This window comes from Pinus tabuliformis, chromosome 2_1, assembly GCF_031772625.1.
Source record: "Pinus tabuliformis cultivar Carrire ecotype Pingquan chromosome 2_1, CPIR1, whole genome shotgun sequence".
NCBI lineage: Eukaryota > Viridiplantae > Streptophyta > Pinopsida > Pinales > Pinaceae > Pinus > Pinus tabuliformis.
In genome coordinates, this window is record NC_142299.1 from 517,267,261 (window position 1) to 517,289,639 (window position 22,379).

Genomic DNA, 22,379 nt, shown 5'->3' on the forward strand with positions numbered 1-22,379 from the left:
TGTCCTTTTTCTTCAAGGGACATTGGGATGCATAGTGGCCCATCTCGCCACATCTGAAACACTTTACGTTGGAGACATCCTTCTTTTGCCTCTGTTGCCCCTGCTGTCCCTTCGATGTAAGGGTTGCATTATCCTCCTCCTCCTTGGGCTTCGACCCACTGCTGGTCCTACTTCCGTGAAGTTTGACCTTGACCAAGTTTCTCCTCAGCTCCTATTGTTTAGAGCTGCCCAAATATCATCCTAATTAGGCAATGCTGTTCTGCCCAAGATACTTTGGACAAAGACTTGCTGCTCATCTGAGACATAATTGAGGGCCAGTCTAACCAATGTGTTTATTTCATGTTGTTATTGTTTTATATGTTTAAAAATCTGAGATATAACATAATTCGACAATGTGTTTACTTCATGTTGTTATTGTTTTATATGTTTAAAACTCTGAAAAAATGAATATATTGTGGAAATTTTTATGCTTGCCGATATTTTGACAATATTTTGGCTGATATTGTCGATTAGATGTTTTCTGGACCCTTGCCGATATTTTGCCGATACCAATATTTTCAACACTGTGTTCAAATTCTATGTGAAGAGTTTTTCGTGTGTTTTCCTTTCTAGGAGAGGTTTTGGCCTTGGCTAGCAACCTACATCTGGTGTTCTTATGTTTGCATTGTGATCTTCTTATTGGCATTTGTCTTGATGATGAGCATAACTAAATAATAATGCTAATTTTGTAATATAGCTCGCAAGAAAATGTCAAGAATTGTAGGGAAATCAATTTAATAAATACCCTAACTATATGCCCTAGATTTCTTAACATTGGTTTGGCATCGACGTTGATAAATTTCACCACCCATTTATTCATAAAATAAAACATCAAAAACAATCTTTGTTGGACTTTCTCCCTTGTTGAAAATGAATTGGTCAAAAGTGAAAGGAGGTATTGCCAAGATGATATTGGGTGGTCTTCTTAAGTGCCGTTAGGGTTACACTTTGTTAAAGGACTTTGTAACATTTGAAGTGTAGGTTTTGGAGGTGATAGGTTTGATGGTAGTCTCCACAAGGTGCATATTGTATGAGATGTCTTGAAATTAGTTTTGAAGAACTGCTACTAAAGAAGGGCTACCAAGCCATTATCCTTGTTAAGCCATGGTGGGAAGGCTTTTCGTAAATTGAATTGTGGCCTTGTGAACAAAACTCCCAATAGGTGTATGTTGTTGTGATCATGATGTTATCCTCTTGGAAGTAAAAATGAGAGTCAAAGAAGATAGATTGAGGGAAGTTGAAGAAACCCCTCAGATTGCCTTTGAAGATGAATTTTCCAATTTACCTGAGTTTAAGTGTGATGAGAAGAGCAGGTCTTTCATGATGAATTTTCCAATTTACCTGAGTTTAAGTGTGATGAGAAGAGCAGGTCTTTCGTGATGAATTCAGTTAGGTCAGAGGGAAGGGGGAGGAAAAGGTTTGAATTGTCATCCATTACTTTATAGTCTAGATGTTTGAACTTTGAAGTGTAGTAACTAGTTACTATTGATATTATCAATTTGAATGAAGCAATGAGACGAGTTTTGAAATCTGGTTCAAGAATAAACAACCCTTGTTAAGAGGCTATAATGATAAGTTGGGGTTCAACATGTAGAAACTCAAGTATATAAGAGTGCCTTATGGGTTAGGGAATTTTGTGGAATGCCCACATCAATTAACCCTATTGTAGATAGTGTTACTTTGCCTTTTGGAATTGAGAGTATTAACAAAAATGAATTGCAAAACCTACTCTCAGGAGTATGAGGAAAGTTGATCCTCGATGCCCATGATGGCTTTGGAACCATATAAATTGCATGCACACACAATGTATTCAATATTTTATTGGAAAATAATAGATAAATGTAACTGTATTAATAACACAAGTCTCATTTTTAACGCCTAAATGAAAAGTACATTGCTATGTAAAGTAAATTATGAAATGAAATGATATTTTAAGGCCCACGAGACTAAAAATAGTCTATGAGACCATTAGTTCCCTGTTTTTCGCTCTTTGCAATTCAGTCCTTTTCCGATTCAAATTGATGATCAGCTGACCCAACCTTCCAACAATATCCTCGCTAAAAAGACAATGCCAAGACACTGATGCTAACATGTTCCCATAACTTTCTCTGATGTCTTTGAATGCATCACATTCCAAAATGAAATGTTTTTCCGATTCCACAGCCCCAGACGTGCAAAATGTGCACACCCTTTCTTCCCAAGCTTCTTTAGGCCTTTTCCACCATCCTGTTTCACACCGAAGTTGATTTGAGTTGGTCCTTAATTGAGCAATAAGAACCTTTGCCCTCCACGAAATGCTAGCTCCAATGAACTCTTTTTGTTGTAAATCACACGTAGGGTTGAATTCCTCAATGTAATATTTCTTCTTTCTACCCAACTCTTTTCCCCATACCTTTTTACGAAACTTCTCCATAAGAAAATCCTTCCTTTAGCTCCTTGCTCTTTGTGGGACAGGCATTTAGGTAGATATCCCATTTTTGCATCCATGTGTAGTTTTGTTTCATCCATGTTTTCTTTCTTTCACTGATGCCTTCATTGAAGATAACATTAGGCCATCTACCTACTCTCATTTGTTCAATTCTTTTTAGTTATCTTATGAGCCGCACCGTAGCATTTGCTTCAATGGAGCTTGCTCCTATTTCACTCAGCATTATCTCATAAGGTACCAAACTTTTTATTTTGAACTTCCTCATGATCAACGTTTTTGGATTTTCTCATTTTTTTCCATTTTGAGACGGGAGTGTTGCTAGCCCACAATTCACACCCATATAGCATCACTGGACAAACTAGGAGTCCAAAAAACACTTTAATCATTTTCCAATCCCATAACTCTGCCTCTCTACATTTGTTTTGAAGAGCATATAATGCTTTCCACCCTCTTAAAATTCTCTCCTTTCTGCAGTCCTCCCAATTGAGTTTGTTGTTGAAATCAATCCCAAGGTACTTGTACTCCTTTACTTCTTCAAGAATGTTGTCTTCAAAGAAGAAAGTATGCTGGCCATGCTTCCTTTTATTAGAAACTATCATTATTTTGGTCTTGCTAGTATTGACTTGCATCCCCACTGCTCTACAAAAATGCTCAAGGGCATATAAGTGCATTTGCAATCCATGGGCTGATTTAGAAATCAATACAATATCATCAACATATAAAAGAAGCTTTATCACAAACTCCCCCAATCGAACACCATCTCCACCATGCAGATTTAGCCACTCTTCCAATTTATCAATATATAGACCAAAAAAAGTGGGGGATAGAGTGCAACCTTGCTTGACTCCAATGTCACTTCTAAAGCTTTCTGAAATACCTGCTGAGGTTCTAATTTTCACTTTCACTTCTACATAAAGTCTATGGACAACAACTCTATAATGCGCAGAAGAATTTCAAGTTCTTCCATTCTATGCCACAACTTATCCCTAGGGACTATGTCAAATGCTTTTTTGAAGTCAACAAAGTAGCAAAATTTCTTCTTTGTCCTCCCAAACCTTTTCAACAATGTGTCTCAACGTGATGTCATGATCCACTGTAGAATGTTTCTGCCTAAAACCCGCTTGTCCTCTTGCCCTCTTTTCTTTTACTTCTACCCACTTGCTAATTCTGTCTTCTACCATGCTGTTGAAAAGCTTTGCAAACAAAGGATTGCTCATAATTTTTCTATAGTTGGATGGATTATTAATGTCTCCACTTTTAAAAAGGGGTATTGCTAGGCTAGTTGTCTAGTCTCTTGGGAATCCGTGCTGAATGATGTTGTTGAATATTTTCATGATGTGCGGTGCAAGAGCGTTCATTCCCCATTTTTAGATACTCTGCTTGAAGTTCAACCAATGATCTGTGTTGTCGCGCGGATTGACACGACAACGTTCAGACCGGGGGCTGTCACTCTGATCCCTGATCCCTGATCCCTCCGTTTAAGCCTGTCTCCCGCGGCTAAGGGGGGTAGTCCCTGTGAGATTATGAGACCAACTGTCGACCAGTTGGTTGGGAGACACGAGATACGATACAAAAAGCACTAAAATGATTTGATTAATTGAGCAGACCAGTGCCTTAGGAGATTAATGTAGAAACGATTACTTGTTAAATGATATAGGAACATGGACCATGGACAGCAACCATCTATCATCAGCTAAATCACATGACCAAAACGATATCCAGCGATTTAAAATAAAACTTCGAAAAGATGAATGTGCTAAAATGAAACCAAAAAAAAAAAAAACCTTAAACCCTAATAAAAAACTGCATAAAGCAAAAATTAAAACCCTAGATCAGCTAATTAATTTACAGATTTGGCCCCTTAACAGCCAGATTCAGCAATAAGCACGGAAAACATTTTAAAGAACAGAAATTTCAGATCGTCACTGTGAAGAACTTCAGAAAATCTCTCATGCAAACTTAGAAAAATAAACCGAATGATAGACCCAAGATCAAGTCCAACTGGGCTCAGCAAAAAAAAATGCTTGCGGGAGTTGGCTGGTTCAGCCGAGAACTTCCCCGAACGCCCACAAATTTCCTTCAGAAAATGTTTTCTGCACAGCTCAAAACAACCGTCAACAAAGAGGGCAAAAATGCTACTAGATCTCAAACAGTAATGGAGATACCTGCCATTACTTCAGAAACCCTAACAGCACTCAAACCCCAGCAAGTGAACAAGATACCTGTGCTCACAATACTCTACGAAAAACTATTATTAATGGCTGAAAATAACATATGCAGAAAATGAAATGATCTCACAGCATTCCAAGAGAGTAACACCAGCAAGATATGGACCCCAAAGTCTTCCTTTATTAACCAGAAACAGATTTACAAGAGAGCTTCTTCAGTATCTGACTCACAGATCGAATGAATCTGATATGACCACCTAAGACCCTATATAAAGGAAATGATCCCAACGGCTAGTTCGAATGATCCATGTAGAAATGATCTCGACCGTTGATGAAGATCAAGACATCTCTTGATCTCATCCGTCGATTTATTCAATTAATTTTTTATTATTATTTTTTAAATTTTTTATTATTTATTATTTTATTATTATTTTTTAAATTTTTTATTTATTTCATTTTTTTAAATTTTTAATTTTTTTTATTATTTATTATTTTATTAAAATTTTAAATTTTTATTTATTTTATTATTTTATTAAATTTTTATTTATTTTATTATTTTATTTCATTTTTTAAATGGATCATCGAACTAAGCCTTTGGAAACATCACCTAGGACCTAGGACTTAGGACTCACGAGGGGATTTAAAACATTTTCAACCCTCAAGACACATTTCATGATGACTTTTTTCAATTTACATCTCAAGGGGACAAACCCACTTAATACAGACCCTCACAAAACACCCAGCTCCGCGACACAACTATAATCTAGCAGATTAACACACTAGGATTCTCCTAAAGTTCTAATGACAAAATCCATCCCGGCTTTGGGGTCAGGTTTGAAGGAAAACTCTGCCGATCCATGGATCAATGAGACAAAAAACCTTCCGGGACGTAGATTACCACTAGAAAGTTAGGTCCACCTAGGCAATTCACATACACGACTCATATCTGCTAAGATTATTTACAATTAATACATGCAGACTAGGTTTACAATTAGATTGATCAAGCTGCTGATGACTGCTCGATGGCACGAACACGCTGATCAGGTGCTGCCCCTTTTTGCCAAGAAAAAGGTGGTGTACTGCATGGGTAGTTGACCGGTACTGGTCAACATCTGGCTCTACTTGGGGACACGTTGCTGCTTGCAGGAATGTGAGAATCCAGAATCTGCATCCATGCGACACACAATAAAATATAAGTAGCGTCCATCCCAAGAAATCATCATATACATTAAGCACAGGAAAGATAAAAGCTCTTCATTTATTAACTAATCTAGAAAAGCAAATCTAATCCTAAAACAGAAATAAAAATGCGGAAAAAACAAGGAGTAGGGTTAGAAATACGATACAAAGGATGCCCTACGGCATCAGATGTGTTCAATATAGTGCATACTGAGCATTTGCCTGCTTTCAGGCAAATCTGTCGGCTGCTTGTCGGATGTGCCATGTCCCATTTTGCATATGGTAGGACTCTTTCCTATCCGAAAATCAAGCTGCTTGCGGCCGTCTGATGCGTCAAATCTTCTTCTCATTTTCTTTCTCTTGCGCTTTTTCTTTCTGGCTGGTTGAATTACTGATGACCTGGTACTTTCTGTTTCAAAGCTATCAGATGAAGTATGTAAGATATGCGTGCTATGTCTTTCTTCATCTTGCATCTGATCTTTATCATTCTTAAGTCTGTCTGGATCACCCTCAATCAACCATCTTTCAATCGAATCAACAACCTCCCAATAATAAGATGAATCTTGTTGCAGCAAATGAGAAGACTCTTGATCTGTTGATGTTTGCTGGTTTCTCTTATCTTCCAATTGTTGAAATATTCTAATGGCATTTATTTGTCTAGAGCATTCATCCCTTATAGCACTGATTTGTATGGCATGGTGCTCTTGCATGTGTTTTATTACTTTATCATTCTTTTCTTTTATGTCCATCAAGCAATGTTGCGTGACATTTATTTCTTCTTCATGATTCGCTTGCATGTCAGCCAACTGATTGTTATGATTGAACGTTATGATAGTCATTTCCTCATCCATAGTTAATAAATTGTTTTGCATAGAGTCAATTTCCCTATCATGATCAGCTTTAATGGTCACCATATTCTCTTCTAAGACTGACATCTTGCTATGCATGTTTCCAATTTCTGTTTCATATTTAGTTTTCATGGCCTCAATTTCTCTAGCATGGTGACTTTGCGTGACCTCAATCTCCCTATTACGTTTTTCCAGGTGGGCGCATAAAGTTTTCACGTCATTGACATAATTAGTTTGGTTGATTTCCATATTCCTTACCAGCATCATTAGATTTCGTAAAATTTGCTTTTGCTCTTCCCTTTCATTGTCATTTGTCCCTGATTTTTCACTATCACGAACTTGATCTGCAATATTTCCGGTGGATGACACATTCTGACATGATGAATCGTCTTGGGATCTTTCAGCTGGACCTCTTATCAAATTACTTTCATTCTGTTGCACAATTTTAGAGGCAGAAAGCAAGCTGTTTGGACTATCATATTTATCTTTAAAAGCATTGAGAATGTCTTGTAAAGAAGTGAAAAAATCATTAGGAAAATTATTAAACCAATTCAAGGCATCACCCTCTAAAGAATGGACAAATAGACGCATCTTGAAATCTTCATGATTATATTGAGGAAATCTACAATATAAGATCATTACACAAGTAAACCTGTTTAAATGTTGTTCAACAGTGACCGAATCACCACCCGAGAACTTAAATAAGTTACCAACGGCCTCTTTCGGAAGATCATGGAGATTATCAGTAAAATGACATGGTTTAAATGAATAATCCATGATGAACAATGAAGGATCAAATGGATGATAGAAAGAGATTTCTGCTCAAGAAAATTAAGAGATGAGAGAAGTGGAGTCGCCACTTGAACAATGAATCTGATTCTAGGATCCAAAAAGTAACCACAAGCAGATATGAGGAAAGCTTCTTGTCTGGGAAAAATGAGAAAGTGGAGTCGCCACCCAAACAAAAAACAGACCGAAGAGATGCTACTGATATGGCGAAAAATAAAGCAATAAAAGATCCAAATGATAACCCAAAAGGTTGAATTTGCCAGCTCAAAATGAGAGATGAGAAAGATGATAAGGTGAATGTCGATGAAACTCCAGGAACAGAAAAACTCTGTCCCCGGCAACGGCGCCAAAAATGTTGGCGTTGCCGGCTCAAATGAGTGATAAAAAGATGAACGATGAATGATGAAAAAGTCGTTGAAACACCAAGGACAGAAAAACTCTATCCCCGGCAACGGCGCCAAAAAATGTTGTAGTTGCCGGGCCAGATGAACAGATAAAAATGAGAAGGATGATTGTCGTTGAAACACCGAGAACAAAGTGTCCCCGGCAACGGCGCCAAAAAATGTTGTCGCGCGGATTGACACGACAACGCTCAGACCGGGGGCTGTCACTCTGATCCCTGATCCCTCCGTTTAAGCCTGTCTCCCGCGGCTAAGGGGGGTAGTCCCTTTGAGATGATGAGACCAACTGTCGACCAGTTGGTTGGGAGACACGAGATACGATACAAAAAGCACTAAAATGATTTGATTAATTGAGCAGACCAGTGCCTTAGGAGATTAATGTAGAAACAATTACTTGTTAAATGATATGGGAACATGGACCATGGACAGCAACCATCTATCATCAGCTAAATCACATGACCAAAACGATATCCAGCGATTTAAAATAAAACTTCGAAAAGATGAATGTGCTAAAATGAAACCAAAAAAAAAAAAAAACCTTAAACCCTAATAAAAAATTGCATAAAGCAAAAATTAAAACCCTAGATCAGCTAATTAATTTACAGATTTGGCCCCTTAACAGCCAGATTCAGCAATAAGCACGGAAAACATTTTAAAGAACAGAAATTTCAGATCGTCACTGTGAAGAACTTCAGAAAATCTCTCATGCAAACTTAGAAAAATAAACCGAATGATAGACCCAAGATCAAGTCCAACTGGGCTCAGCAAAAGAAAATGCTTGCGGGAGTTGGCTGGTTCAGCCGAGAACTTCCCCGAACGCCCACAAATTTCCTTCAGAAAATGTTCTCTGCACAGCTCAAAACAACCGTCAACAAAGAGGGCAAAAATGCTACTAGATCTCAAACAGTAATGGAGATACTTGCCATTACTTCAGAAACCCTAACAGCACCCAAACCCCAGCAAGTGAACAAGATACCTGTGCTCACAATACTCTACGAAAAGCTATTATTAATGGCTGAAAATAACATATGCAGAAAATGAAATGATCTCACAGCATTCCAAGAGAGTAACACCAGCAAGATATGGACCCCAAAGTCTTTCTTTATTAACCAGAAACAGATTTACAAGAGAGCTTCTTCAGTATCTGACTCACAGATCGAATGAATCTGAAATGACCACCTAAGACCCTATATAAAGGAAATGATCCCAACGGCTAGTTCGAATGATCCATGTAGAAATGATCTCGACCGTTGATGAAGATCAAGACATCTCTTGATCTCATCTGTCGATTTATTCAATTAATTTTTTATTATTATTTTTTAAATTTTTTAAATTTCTTATTATTTATTATTTTATTATTATTTTTTAAATTTTTAAATTTTAATTTTTTTTTTTTAATTTATTTCATTTTTTTAAATTTTTTATTATTTTATTATTATTTTTTAAATTTTTAAATTTTTTATTTATTTCATTTTTTAAATTTTTTTTATTATTTATTATTTTATTAAATTTTTATTTATTTTATTATTTTATTAAATTTTTAAATTTTTTATTTATTTTATTATTTTATTTCATTTTTTAAATGGATCATCGAACTAAGCCTTTGGAAACATCACCTAGGACCTAGGACTTAGGACTCACGAGGGGATTTAAAACATTTTCAACCCTCAAGACACATTTCATGATGACTTTTTTCAATTTACATCTCAAGGGGACAAACCCACTTAATACAGACCCTCACAAAACACCCAGCTCTGCGACACAACTATAATCTAGCAGATTAACACACTAGGATTCTCCTAAAGTTCTAATGACAAAATCCATCCCGGCTTTGGGGTCAGGTTTGAAGGAAAACTCTGCCGATCCATGGATCGGTGAGACAAAAAACCTTCCGGGACGTAGATTACCACTAGAAAGTTAGGTCCACCTAGGCAATTCACATACACGACTCATATCTGCTAAGATTATTTACAATTAATACATGCAGACTAGGTTTACAATTAGATTGATCAAGCTGCTGATGACTGCTGGATGGCACGAACACGCTGATCAGGTGCTGCCCCTTTTTGCCAAGAAAAGGGTGGTGTACTGCATGGGTAGTTGACCGGTACTGGTCAACAATCTGATAATCACCCTATGAGTGACATCAGTTGAAGATTTATTAAACAAAAGGTATTACAGACTCATGTGCTCGTGTGTGTTCTGTGTTATTTAAGCAACAGATCGATCAGATTGCCAATACACAGACATTTCAAATGGAAAGACGACAGAGGAACACAATAAGCAACCACAAAGACACAAGCAATTTTAATGAGGAGTTCACCCTATTCTCCAGGGCTACGTCTCTGGTCCAACTTTTAGTGGAGGCCTTGTTTTATTGTGTCTTTCAATAGAGAATTACAATGCAGGGACTCAATGTGAGTTCTCCTGAAGCAGGTTTTCTTGGCAGGGTGGTTTCTTGGATTCCCCAAGCCACTAAAGTACACAGACTCTTCTTCTTCCTACCAACTCTGTGACCTTCAGGTCTACAATGGACAGAGCCAAATATGGTGCTCAGTCCGGACAGATTCCTCTATGGGATGGCTTGAATCTCTCAAGCTTTGGTTCTCGATGTTGCCATTGCGTCAACTCGGCCCTCTGTCTCGTCCTGCTTTTCCCTTGCTTTACTGCCTTCTTCTCTGGTTTTCCATCGTCGTCTCGGGATTCTGGTCTTTTTCCTTCGTCTCTCGGACTTCAGTTCTTTTTCCTTCGTCTCTCGGACTTCACTTCGACTTCCACTTGACTGTGTATTCTGTCTCTATTCATGGCTTTTAGCCATTCGTTTCCATGCATGTTCGATTTCCCTTCCCCCTCTGTCGATTCACCTTCTGCAGCCGCGCTTGGAGTTCCCTGTTCGGCGTCAGCATGAACGCTCGGGAAGTGGCCACGTGTTCTCCTCTAAACAGCGCCAGCCTGCTCGTCGGTTCGTTTCTCCAGTTACGTCGTGGATGCGTTTTTCCTCCACCGTGGCGGTCAAATGGATTCCAAATCCCTTTAGAACGCGACTTAATTCCCTGTCGATTCCGCTTCTTTCCATCGGGCACAATCTCAGCCGTCCGATCTGGGCTCCTCCAGATCCAACGTCATACGCACGTCCCGCGCAGTTGACTTGCTCGATCGATAACACGCGATCAACGACGGTTTTCTCTCACCTCCGCCGCCACGCGTCGACCGTTGAGTGGGATCGCTCCGCTTCATCCAAAACCGTTTACCGTTTGAGGGTGCCCCGATCAATATCGCTGGTGTTCCAGAGCGCAGGTCCCGCCTTGTACGATTAGCGCTTTTTTCCTTTTCTTGCCCGCGGTTCTCCGTTTCGCGAACACGACCGAGTGCTTAAGGCTCCTCCATTTTGGCCCTGTTCGCACAGCATCGAAAATCACCTCCTTTTCCTGATCCGGGGTTCCCAGGGGCTACTTTGACCTCCTGCACAGTCTCCATGGGCCTCGGTCAGCGCGCTTTGACCGAGGTCCTCGTCGTTCCACGCTGGCTGCCATTGCCACTGGTTCAGGGTGTTTTCGATTGTTGTTTTGGATTCTTTAGAGATTTGTTTCGTCCCGATACAGTCAAGGTTCTTTGACAGTTGTTTATGGATCCGATTCGAATCACGGCCTTCCCACTGAAAAAGCTTTTGGACCACCAAAAGTTGGTTTTCTTCAAGCATCGACTAAGTGAGGAAACTGCTGTCTCACTTGCCCAATCTCAATCCACTTCGCACTGCTCGGTTTCGAACCTTTAACCCGAATCCTGAGGTATTCCACTTGTCCACTGCGCGTCGTCCTCACCTTCCTGTCCATCACTGTGTCTTCCCGTAATTCACTAAGATATTCAGGTAGCAGGTCATCAACAGAAGGTAATTGACTCTACTCTTCAGAGTCCTCAACCATTGAAGGTTCAAACAACCTCAAGCAATTTGCGTTCACGACTGAGTAGATGTGCATGTAAGCTGGTAGATCAAGGCGAAAAGCATTTTCACCAATCTTCTCAAGTATCCTGAAGGGTCCATACCTGATAGGTTTTAGCTTTCTACCTTCGCCTTGCATCTTGTCCTTGCTGATATACATCCAGACTTGGTCTCCAACTTGAAAACTATGCTCCATCCGATGCTTATCAAGCCTAGCCTTGTACTTGGCCTGGCTCTTTTCCAGCTGTTCCTGTACTGCCTGGTGGATCTCCTGGATTTGTTCAATGAACCTAGTTGCCTTGTCCACATCACTGTATCGATCAACCATGGTATCTTTACCAAAGATAAAATCCAAAAGTGACCTTGGTATGAAGCCAAAACAGGTCTCAAAAGGAGATCTCTGTGTAGAAGAGTGTTTGGCTCTATTGTAAGCATGCTGCACATAACACAAGTGTTCATCCCAAAGCTTAGGGTGTTTACTGCAATATCCTCTTATTAATTGGATCACCATCCTGTTAACTACTTCTGTCTGGCCATCTGTTTGTGGATGAAAAGCTGTGCTTTTCTGTAATTTGATGTCCATTAGTCCCCACAGACTTGACCAAAACTTTCCCACAAATCGGGTGTCTCGATCAGATACAATAGAAGTGGGTAATCCAAAATGAACCCATACATGTTCAAAGAACAATTTTGCAGTTTGTTCAGCTGTAATCTGTTTACTACAGGGTATCAAAATACACATTTTGCTGAACCTATCCACAACAACATATAGATAATCATGACCTTTCCTAGATTTAGGCAGTCCTCCAGCAAAAGCCATGGAAATGCTTTCCCAAGGGTGAGAAGGAACTGGCAATGGAGTGTATAAGCCTAGTTTTCTATTGCTAGGCTTGCTTTTAGCACACATAGCGCATCCCTTCACATATCTAGAAACTGTCTCATTCATTTTCAGCCAATAGCAGAACCTTTGCAGTTGTGCAATTGTTTTACTTACCCCAAAGTGACCTGATATCAGAGAAGTGTATGCTTCCCTAATTATCTTTGCTCTCTTAGTTTGTGGAATGCAGAGTTTCCCACAATGATATAAGAGTTGGTCCTTCATGTGATAGTCCAATTCTTCTATTCTTTTGCCTCGACCCAAAGTTGCATATACATCTTTAAAGTCCATGTCCTGAGCATACTGTTCTATGTAGCTTTCATGCAGCACAAAATTATGCTTAAGTATGGTAGATGCATTTATAATGGGTCTAGACAACATGTCTGCACCCTTGTTATGTATGCCCTTTTTATATTTGATGACTAAATGAAACTGTTGTAGAAAACCCATCCATCTGTAATGTATTGATTGCTGCAACTTAGTTTAGGAGTGTAAGTATTGTAGTGGCTGATGATTAGTATGTATTACTGTTTCCTTGCCCATTAAGTAATGTTTCCACTTTTTCACACTTTGAACTAATGCATACAATTCTTTATCATATGTAGGATAGTTAACTACTGCAGGATTAAAAGTCTCAGAATGATAACATATGGGTTTACCGTGCTATGTCAACACTGCACCCATGGCATAGTCACTGGCATCAGTTTGGATCTCAAATGGTCTTTGTAGATCTGGCAGTGCTAGTACAGGTGTTGTACTAATCTTTTCTTTCAAGGTGTCGAAGGCTTTCTGCTGTTCGCCTCCCCACTGAAACACCTTGTTCAATCCTGTCAGGGCATGTAAGGGGGCTGCAATTGAGGAAAAATTTGAAATGAACTTCCTCCAATATTGTGCTGCTCCTAAGAAGCTTCTCACTTCTATAACAGACTTGGGTTTAGGCCAGTTTACAATGACTGCCACTTTAGAGGGATCTATTTTCAATTCACCTCCCCCTACTATGTGACCCAAATAATTTAGAGAGGTTTTGCCAAATTCACATTTGGAGAGTTTAACATAAAGTTTTTCTCTTTTCAAAACATCTGATGTCTGCTTAACATGCATTAAATGTTCTTCCCACGTTTTACTAAAAATCAGAATGTCATCCAGATACACAATAACAAAATCATCAAGACAAGGTCTGAGTACATCATTCATTAATCTCATGAAAGTAGCAGGAGCATTAGTTAGGCCAAAAGGCATAACCAACCATTCGTACAATCCTTGCTTTGTTTTGAAAGCAGTCTTCCATGCATCTTGCTCTGCAACTCTGACCTGATGGTATCTACTGTGCAAATCCAGCTTGGTGAAATAAACAACTTCCTTCAATTGATCTAAAAGATCGTCTATGCAAGGAAGGGGATAACGATTTTTGATTGTTATCTTATTCAGTGCTCGGTAATCAATGCACATTCTCCACGAGCCATCTTTCTTTCTCACCAAAACGATTGGTGACCCACATGGTGATGTGCTAGCCTAATGAACCCTTTCTCGAGTAACTCCTGCACCTGCTTCTTGATTTCAGCATTCTCTAAAGCAGAGAACCTGTACATCCCAATGTTAGGCAAAGGAACATCTTGCTGCAAAATAATATCATGTACTATTCCCTTTTTGGGTGGCAGACCTTTAGGTTCTTGAAATAAGACATCATACTCTGAAACAATCTTTTCTATATCAGCTTGCTGATCAACATTACAGCCCTCAAATACATTGGTTTTATCAGGTGTCTTTTCCTTTACAACCATCAGTAAGAACTGTTTGCATGAATTTATCATTCTTTTCATCTGTCCCGAGTTTATGAGAGTATAATTATTCTTGAGCTTATGAGCTCTTACAAAGTATTCGATCCCATCTTTAACAAGTAGATACTTGTTCTCAGCTCTATAGAAAATAGGTTTTCTATCATACAAGTAAGGACTTCCTAAAACAATTCCACATATATCCAAAGGAATTACATCTAACTCAACCTCATCTACAAATATTGACCCAAAAGAAAACTTGAGTTTGCACTGTTTAGTCACTCGTAATTGTGCTTTATCATTCAACCATCCTAATGGGTATGGCTTCTTATGAGGTGTAGTTGTTAATCCCAATTTCTTTACAATTGCTTCAGAAATTAGATTTACTTGTGAGCCACTATCAAACAAAGTATCAATCTTTTGATTTTTGGAAACAACTCAAATATGGAAAAGATCATGCCTTTTTCTCTCATGTTCTTCATCAATAACAGGTTGAGCAGAATTACTAGTAGATGCTTCAGAGTTCTTACCTTTTATACATGTGGCTGCAATGATTGTTTCATCTCCCGAGTCTGACCCCAAATCTTTCTGAATAGATGCAACAGTCTTCTTCTTCTTGCCCTCAGACTTCTTAGGTCTCATCTCTGGATGCAGAATCCAACAATGCTCATCATCATGCCCCTCCTTTTTACAGTGAGTGCATGAAGCTTTGCCTTTTTGTGCAGTGTTAGCCTTCCTTGCTTTCCACTTCTGCTTTCTTTTCTCCTCGCTTTTGCTTACAGTGGGTTGGGATGGTCCCCCAACTTCTGGATTTCCATTCTTTCCTTTGGCTTCTAGATGAGTAGCTTGTACAGATACCTCATCTATACTAGTGGGATTAAACATGAGGATGGTATGCCTCAAGTAGCTGTGTAGACCACCAATGTACTTTAAAAGAGTTTCTGGTGAGTCTAATGAGATACCCAACATCAATGCTCTCTTTCGGAATTCTTGAGTATACCCTTGCACACTTTGCCCTTTCAACTGCCGAAGAGTTTGCCAACTCATCATGGTTTGTTGCATGTAGGCCAATGGATAGAACTGCTTTTTGATTGCAACAACAAATTCACTCCAGACAGAGATGGTCTTGCCATGCTTCTTCATATCATCTTGGGTTCTGCCTTCCCACCAAACCAAGGCAGTGCCTCCTAGGCGTAGGCTTGCCAGCTGAATCTTACTCTTGTCTAAGTCTATGTTTTGTACCCTGCAATACACATCAATTTGTCTAATCCAATTGTCCAACTTTTCAAGATTTAGCTCTCCATCATATATAGGCAAATCAAATTTAACATCTAACTTAATCAAAGATGTTTTCTTATTATGCACAGGGCTATTAGGAGGTGTGAGAAAGCTTTCCTCTTTCCCCCTTCCTTTTGAGTGGTCATGGGAATGAGACTCATCTTTTTCTTTATCTTGTTTAGAGCCTGATGAATCTTCATCCTTATGCTTTCTAAAGTTCCTATACATTTCTTCTACCATAGACTTAATAGCTAGGAAACTTTCTATGAATTGAGGGTCTGGCCCCATAGAACCTTCCTTTGACATTGTCTTCCGAGGATAGACTCTCCCAATTTCAGGATTAGTTTCCACAAACTCTCCTTCTCCTAATCTGAGCTTTGATCTAGTGAGCATTCACAGCTAAACCAACACAAGCTTGTCTAAACTTACAGCTTAGAGCTCTGATACCACTTGATCTGATAATCACCCTGTGAGTGACATCAGTTGAAGATTTATAAACAAAAGGTATTACAGACTCATGTGCTGGTGTGTGTTCTGTGTTATTTAAGCAACAGATCGATCAGATTGCCAATACACAGACATTTCAAATGGAAAGACGACAGAGGAACACAGTAAGCAACCACAAAGACACAAGCAATTTTAATGAGGAGTTCACCCTGTTCTCCAGGGCTACGTCTCCGGTCTAGCTTTCAGTGGTGGCCTTGTTTTTATTGTGTATTTCAACAGAGAATTACAATGCAGGGACTCAATGTGAGTTCTCTTGAAGTAGGTTTGCTTGGCAGGGTGGCTTCTTGGATTCCCCAAGCCACTGGAGTACACAGACTCTTCTTCTTCCTACCAGCTCTGTGATCTTCAGGTCTACAATGGACATAGCCGAATATGGTGCTCAGTCCGAACAGATTCCTCTATGGGATGGCTTGAATCTCTCAAGCTTTGGTGCTCAATGCTGCCACTGCGTTAGCTCGGCCCTCTGTCTCGTCCTACTTTTCCCTTGCTTTACTGCCTTCTTCTCTGGTTTTCCGTCCTCCTCTCGGGATTCTGGTCTTTTTCCTTCATCTCTCGGACTTCACTCCGACTTCCACTTGATTGTGTATTCTGTCTCTATTGATGGCTTTTAGCCATTCGTTTCCATGCCTGTTCGGTTTCCCTTCCGCCTCTGTCGATTCACCTTCTGGAGCCGCGCTTGGAGTTCCCTGTTCGGCGTCAACATGAACGCTTGGGAAGTGGCCACGTGTTCTCCTCTAAACAGCGCCAGCCTGCTCGTCAGTTCGTTTCTCCAGTTACGTCGTGGATGCGTTTTTCCTCCACCGTGGCAGTCAAACAGATTTCAAATCCCTTTAGAACGCGGCTAAATTCCCTGTCGATTTCGCTTCTTTCCATCGGGCGCAATCTCAGCCGTCTGATATGGGCTCCTCCAGATCCAACATCATACGCACGTCCCGCGCGATTGACTTGCTCGACCGATAATGCGCGATCAGCGGCGGTTTTCTCTCACCTCCGCTGCCACGCGTCGACCGTTTAGTGGGATCGCTTCGCTTCATCCAAAACCGTTTATCGTTTGAAGGCGCCCCGATCAATACCGCTGGTTTTCCAGAGCGCGGGTCCCGCCTTGTACGATTAGCACTTTTTGCCTTTTCTCGCCCGCAGTTCTCCGGTTCGCCAACGCGACCGAGTGCTTAAGGCTCTTCCATTTTGGCCCTGTTCGCCCAACATCGAAAATCACCTCCTTTTCCCGATCCGGGGCTCCCAGGGGCTACTTTGACCTCCTGCGCAGTCTCCATGGGCCTCGGTCAGTGCGCTTTGACTGAGGTCCTCGTCGTTCCACGCTGGCTCCCATTGCCACTGGTTCAGGGTGCTTTCGATTGCTGTCTTGGATTCTTTAGAGATTTGTTTTGTCCCGATACAGTCAAGGTTCTTTGACAGTCGTTTATGGATCTGATTCGGATCAACCAAGTCCTTTGCCTTTCTTGTTTTCAGCTTCTTAATTCCATTCTCCACCTCCTGTAATGTAAAGAGCTTTGAATTTGTGTTGATCCTGGGGGGGGACTCTGCCTCAGATTCTTTCTCATAGAGTTGCCTTGCATAATCAAACCATTGATTGATTGTAATATTATTTTCAATTTGCTTCTTCCTTGGTTGTAGTTCCTGCCAGAAAAGCTTTGGATTATTTTTGCTTAAATATATTAACTCTTCTCTCCTTGTTTGCATGAACTCATCTTTTTTCCTTTTTAGTATCTGCTTATATAACTTTACATTCCTCTTCTCTTTTCCTACCTTTTTCAAGGTTCTCCTTTCCATTTTGCATTCCTCATCGAACCAAGCATTTACAGGAAAGCAATTTGATTCTGATTTCCTATATTTTGCTCTTTTGCACTTCTCAAGTGCACTTTGGATCATATTTGTTAACTCATGGCTGCTGAAGTGTTTAAAACCAGTTTTCTCTTTCTGAATTAATCTCTCGAACATTGTCTTGAAGATACTACCATTTTCTTGTGTTAGAAGAATTTTGCCCCTTGATAGTGATTGTTGAGAGCATTGGGTTTTCCTCTTATGTTGTCTTTCTTCTAACCATCATAACCTTATAAAAATTGGGTTATGGTCTGATTTTAAGTCCCAAATATGCTTTCCAATACTAACTTCATCTATCTTTTCTATTAAGCTTTGTGAACACATCACATAGTCAACGACAGTTGCCCCATTGTATGTGTCTCAAGTGAAGCTCCCAGACCTTTTCCATCTATCTAGACCATTGCAAATAATTAGGTCGAGAGCCCCACACAGTGTAAGCAACTCATCTCCAAAATGATTGCTAACTTTGTCATCTTCTAAACGCCTCACCCATTGGGGATTCTCCTCTTTAGTGAGCCAAATAGGATTGTTATCCTCTTTGCAGTAAAGGATGCTAGCTTGATTATTTGTTGTTCTGGCATTGAAATCTCCCACTAAAAGAACTTCTCCCTATTGAGAGTACACAACAATATATTGTTTTAAAGTTGCATATGGATCCTTGCTGTCAAGTCCTTTATTTTTGTAAGTTTTTGAGACTTGAGGGGCAAAATAGCATGCTGCAATTATTATTTGATTCTCATTCTCTGATATTTTCAACAAAAATTATTGTTTATTTGCATCTTCTTTAATTAACTGAATGTGACAGCCTTCTTTTTCTTTCACTAAAAATAGTATTCCACAATACCATTTGCCATTTTCTACTACCTTGCTCCAAACTACCAACTTCAAATAATCGTCAAACACAGGAGTTTTGCAACCATCATGCTCATGAGTTTCTGTGAGACAAATTATGTCTCTACCTTCCGCAATAGGCCCTAACCCAGGTCCCCCTCCTCCAAGGGTAACCTCTATAATCCCAACAAACTAAACTTAGGTAGACCTGGGTAGGATTTGACTGTTACGTAGTTTGGCACATAAGACTCAAATTTGAGTCTTCACCCCTTTTTGTCCATGCTGCTTGTTGTCACACAGATTGTCTGGGCAACGCGACAACGCTCAGACCGGGGGCTGTCACCCTGATCCCCGATCTCTCCGTTTAAGCCGTTTCCCGAGGCTAAGGGGGGTAGACCCTATGAGATGAAGGAAGACCAACTGTGGCCTAGTTGGGCTGGGAGACACAATTGGGCAACTTAGCACCTGATTGATTTTAGAAATTAATGTACCAGTGCCTTATGGAGTTAATGATTAAATGATTATTTATTAAATATGAACCTTGTAAAGCAATCATTTGTCATCAAATATCCCAAGCAATGCAAACTATTCAATAAACTCACAATGCTTTAAAAATGACCCAATAATTAAATTTATAAAGATTGAATATATGAAACCACGAAATTAAAATGCTAACTAGTTATCACTTTCATATAGCTAATTTTCAAATGAACATTTAAGTGCATTTAGCTATAAAGAAATGGAACATAAATACCACAAAAGACACCAAAATGAATTTTCGATTTTTAGTTAATTTTTTTTCAAAATTTTTTAATTTTTAAAATATTTTTATTATTTAAAACAAAACTTAAAATCTAAATAAAGTGAAAATCTATTCTAAACTAAGACTCAAAAAAAAATAAACATGAACTTTTTAACCTTTTATGAATTTTTTATTTTTTATTATTGATTTTTTGATTTATTCTAAAATAAAATAAAACTAAACTAAACTATAACATATCTGATTCTAAGACCAAAAAAAGGAACCTAAACTACATGAAACTTAAAATATATACAAAAAATGAAATCTAAAATAAAAAAATCTAATTCTAAAAAAGCAAGTCCTAAACTAAACTATGGGCTAAACTAATAAAACAAAATCTAAGCTTAAATATATTTAAAACAAAAATAAAACTAAAACTTAAGCTAACAACTAACCTAAAAAATGAAAATCGATTTTTTGTTTTCAAACCTTTTTTTATTTTATTCTTAACATTAAAATTTAAACAAAAGTAAATTTAAATTTAAAACTAAAACTTAAGATTAAAAACAAAAGAACTAACATCTGTTTGCATGGAATATACAATATAAAAAAAAAAAGAAAAAATCGAATTTCCTTTTATTCTATATATATATATATATATATTTTATATTTATGAGTTTGAAATTAAGATGAAACTAAAAATGAAATAAATTAAAAAAGACCAAAACGTAACCAAAAAAAAATTTTCTAATCCTAAACTGAAATCAAAGATATGCCAACTTAAATCCTAAACATATAAACGCAGGTAAAAAAGAAGAAAACCTAAACAAAAAAAATCGAAACGCATTTTTTATTTGTTTCTGCAGGTTTGATAGCTCGACGGGAGAGGGAGAGCAGCGTGAAGGAGTTCGAGCGGATTTGAGCAGCGTTTGTTTTGCAGGTTAGTTCGATGGCAGAGAGTGGAACAGAGGGGATGGGCAGCGTGCTGGTGGTGACTGCGCAGGAAGAAAAATACGCAGGTGGATTGAACTGTGAAGATGCAACGACTGTCGCGCGAGAAAAGGAGGAGGGGAAATGCGTGGAGGATGCTGGTGGATGGAGGAATGCCGCAGAGATTTGGCAGGTCGAGGGTATGGGAATAAATCGATGAGCAGTGGAATGAACGCAGGTATGTGGAGGAAATCGTTTTTTTTAGAAGGATGGACGACAAAGAGAAATGGGATAGCGTGGAGAAGCTGAGATGTAGGTTGAATTTGAAGCTTGCTGCATGGGTAGCAGGGTGGAGTTCGTATAGCAGCAACAAAGCCTGTGGGCCTTTGAAGATTTTCTGCGGCAATAAAACCCCATTGGGCATCCAATGAAAAAATTACCAGAACCTAAAAATATTCTCCATAAAACTTGATTTTTTTTTTGAATCAGCTCTGCTTTAGATTGCCTGATGGAAAGCCTAATCAGCTTTCAAAATCTGTACTTGCAACTTGCAAAAACTGAACACCCAGAAATAAAATGTGCAAGAAACAAAACTAAAAAACCCTAAAACCAGCTAAATAATTACAGTGATTACAGCTCAGAGGCTCTAAATAGCTAGATTTGTCAATATGCCACAGAAATATTTTCAGAATTTTAAATTTAATGTGAGATGCTTCAGAAAACTCTTCATGCATTCATTAAAAAAAAGAAAATTCAAATGATAAGCCCAGGATCAAAAACTGGATGGGCTCTTTCAGAAAACACAATTCGGGAGTTGGGTGGTTTAACCGAGAACTTCCCCTAACGTCCGGTAAACTCAAAACTAAAGATATCCTGCACAACTTAAATCAACCATTAACATAGAGGGAGAAAACAACAGTGAAACTCAGATCAAGTGGAGATATCTGCCATTATATTTCAGAAATTAAACTATCATTCAAGCCCCAAAGATCAGACAAGATACCTGTGCCTAGATCAATCTTCATCAAGCTATTATCAATGGCTGAAAATAAAATTATGTAGAAAAATAAAACATCCTACAACATTTCCAGAAGAGTAACACCAACAAGATTTTCAACCCCAAAGTCTTTCTTTATTGCACAAAAAATGACTACAAGAGAGCTTTCTTTAGCACCAGACTCTCAGATCCCATGATCTCAAATTACCCTGACACCCTATTTAAAGGAAAAATTCCCAACGGCTAGTTTGAGTGATCCATGTCAAACTAATCTCGATTGTCGATGAGGATCGAAATCCCTTTCAATCTCATCTGTCGAAATTTTAAAATATTAAAAATTAAAATTTTGCATTTATTTTCTCAAAATTTTGACTTATTATTATTTTATTTTATTTTTCAAAATTTTATTTAATTTTTTAATCCATTTTTAAATTTTATTTCTTTTTTATTTATTTATTGTTATTTTTTTTAATTTTTTAATTTTATATATTTTATATTATTTTTATTGGATCCTCGAACTTAGCCTTTGGAAAAATCACCTAGGATCTAGGACTTAGGACTTAAGACTTATGAGGGGATAAAATATTTTTCTAACCCTCAAGACACTTTATGTCATGACTTTTACAATTTTACATCTCAAGGGGGAAAACCCATTTGACATAGACCCTCATAGACCACCCAGTTCTGCGACACAAATATAATCTAGCAAATCAAGAAATTTTTAATAACCTATCCAAATAGTTAGGATTATTTCCAAATTACTTTTACATAGACTCTAAGTACACTAGGATTCGCCTAAGATTCTAAT

At 38.5% G+C, this 22,379-nt stretch overlaps 1 protein-coding gene across 3 annotated transcripts in view; it reads left to right on the forward strand.

Moving 5' to 3' along the window:
- The window catches only part of LOC149201225 (uncharacterized), a 324,845-nt gene that overhangs the window by 184,422 nt on the left and 118,044 nt on the right, over positions 1-22,379 (forward strand). The window lies entirely within an intron of this gene.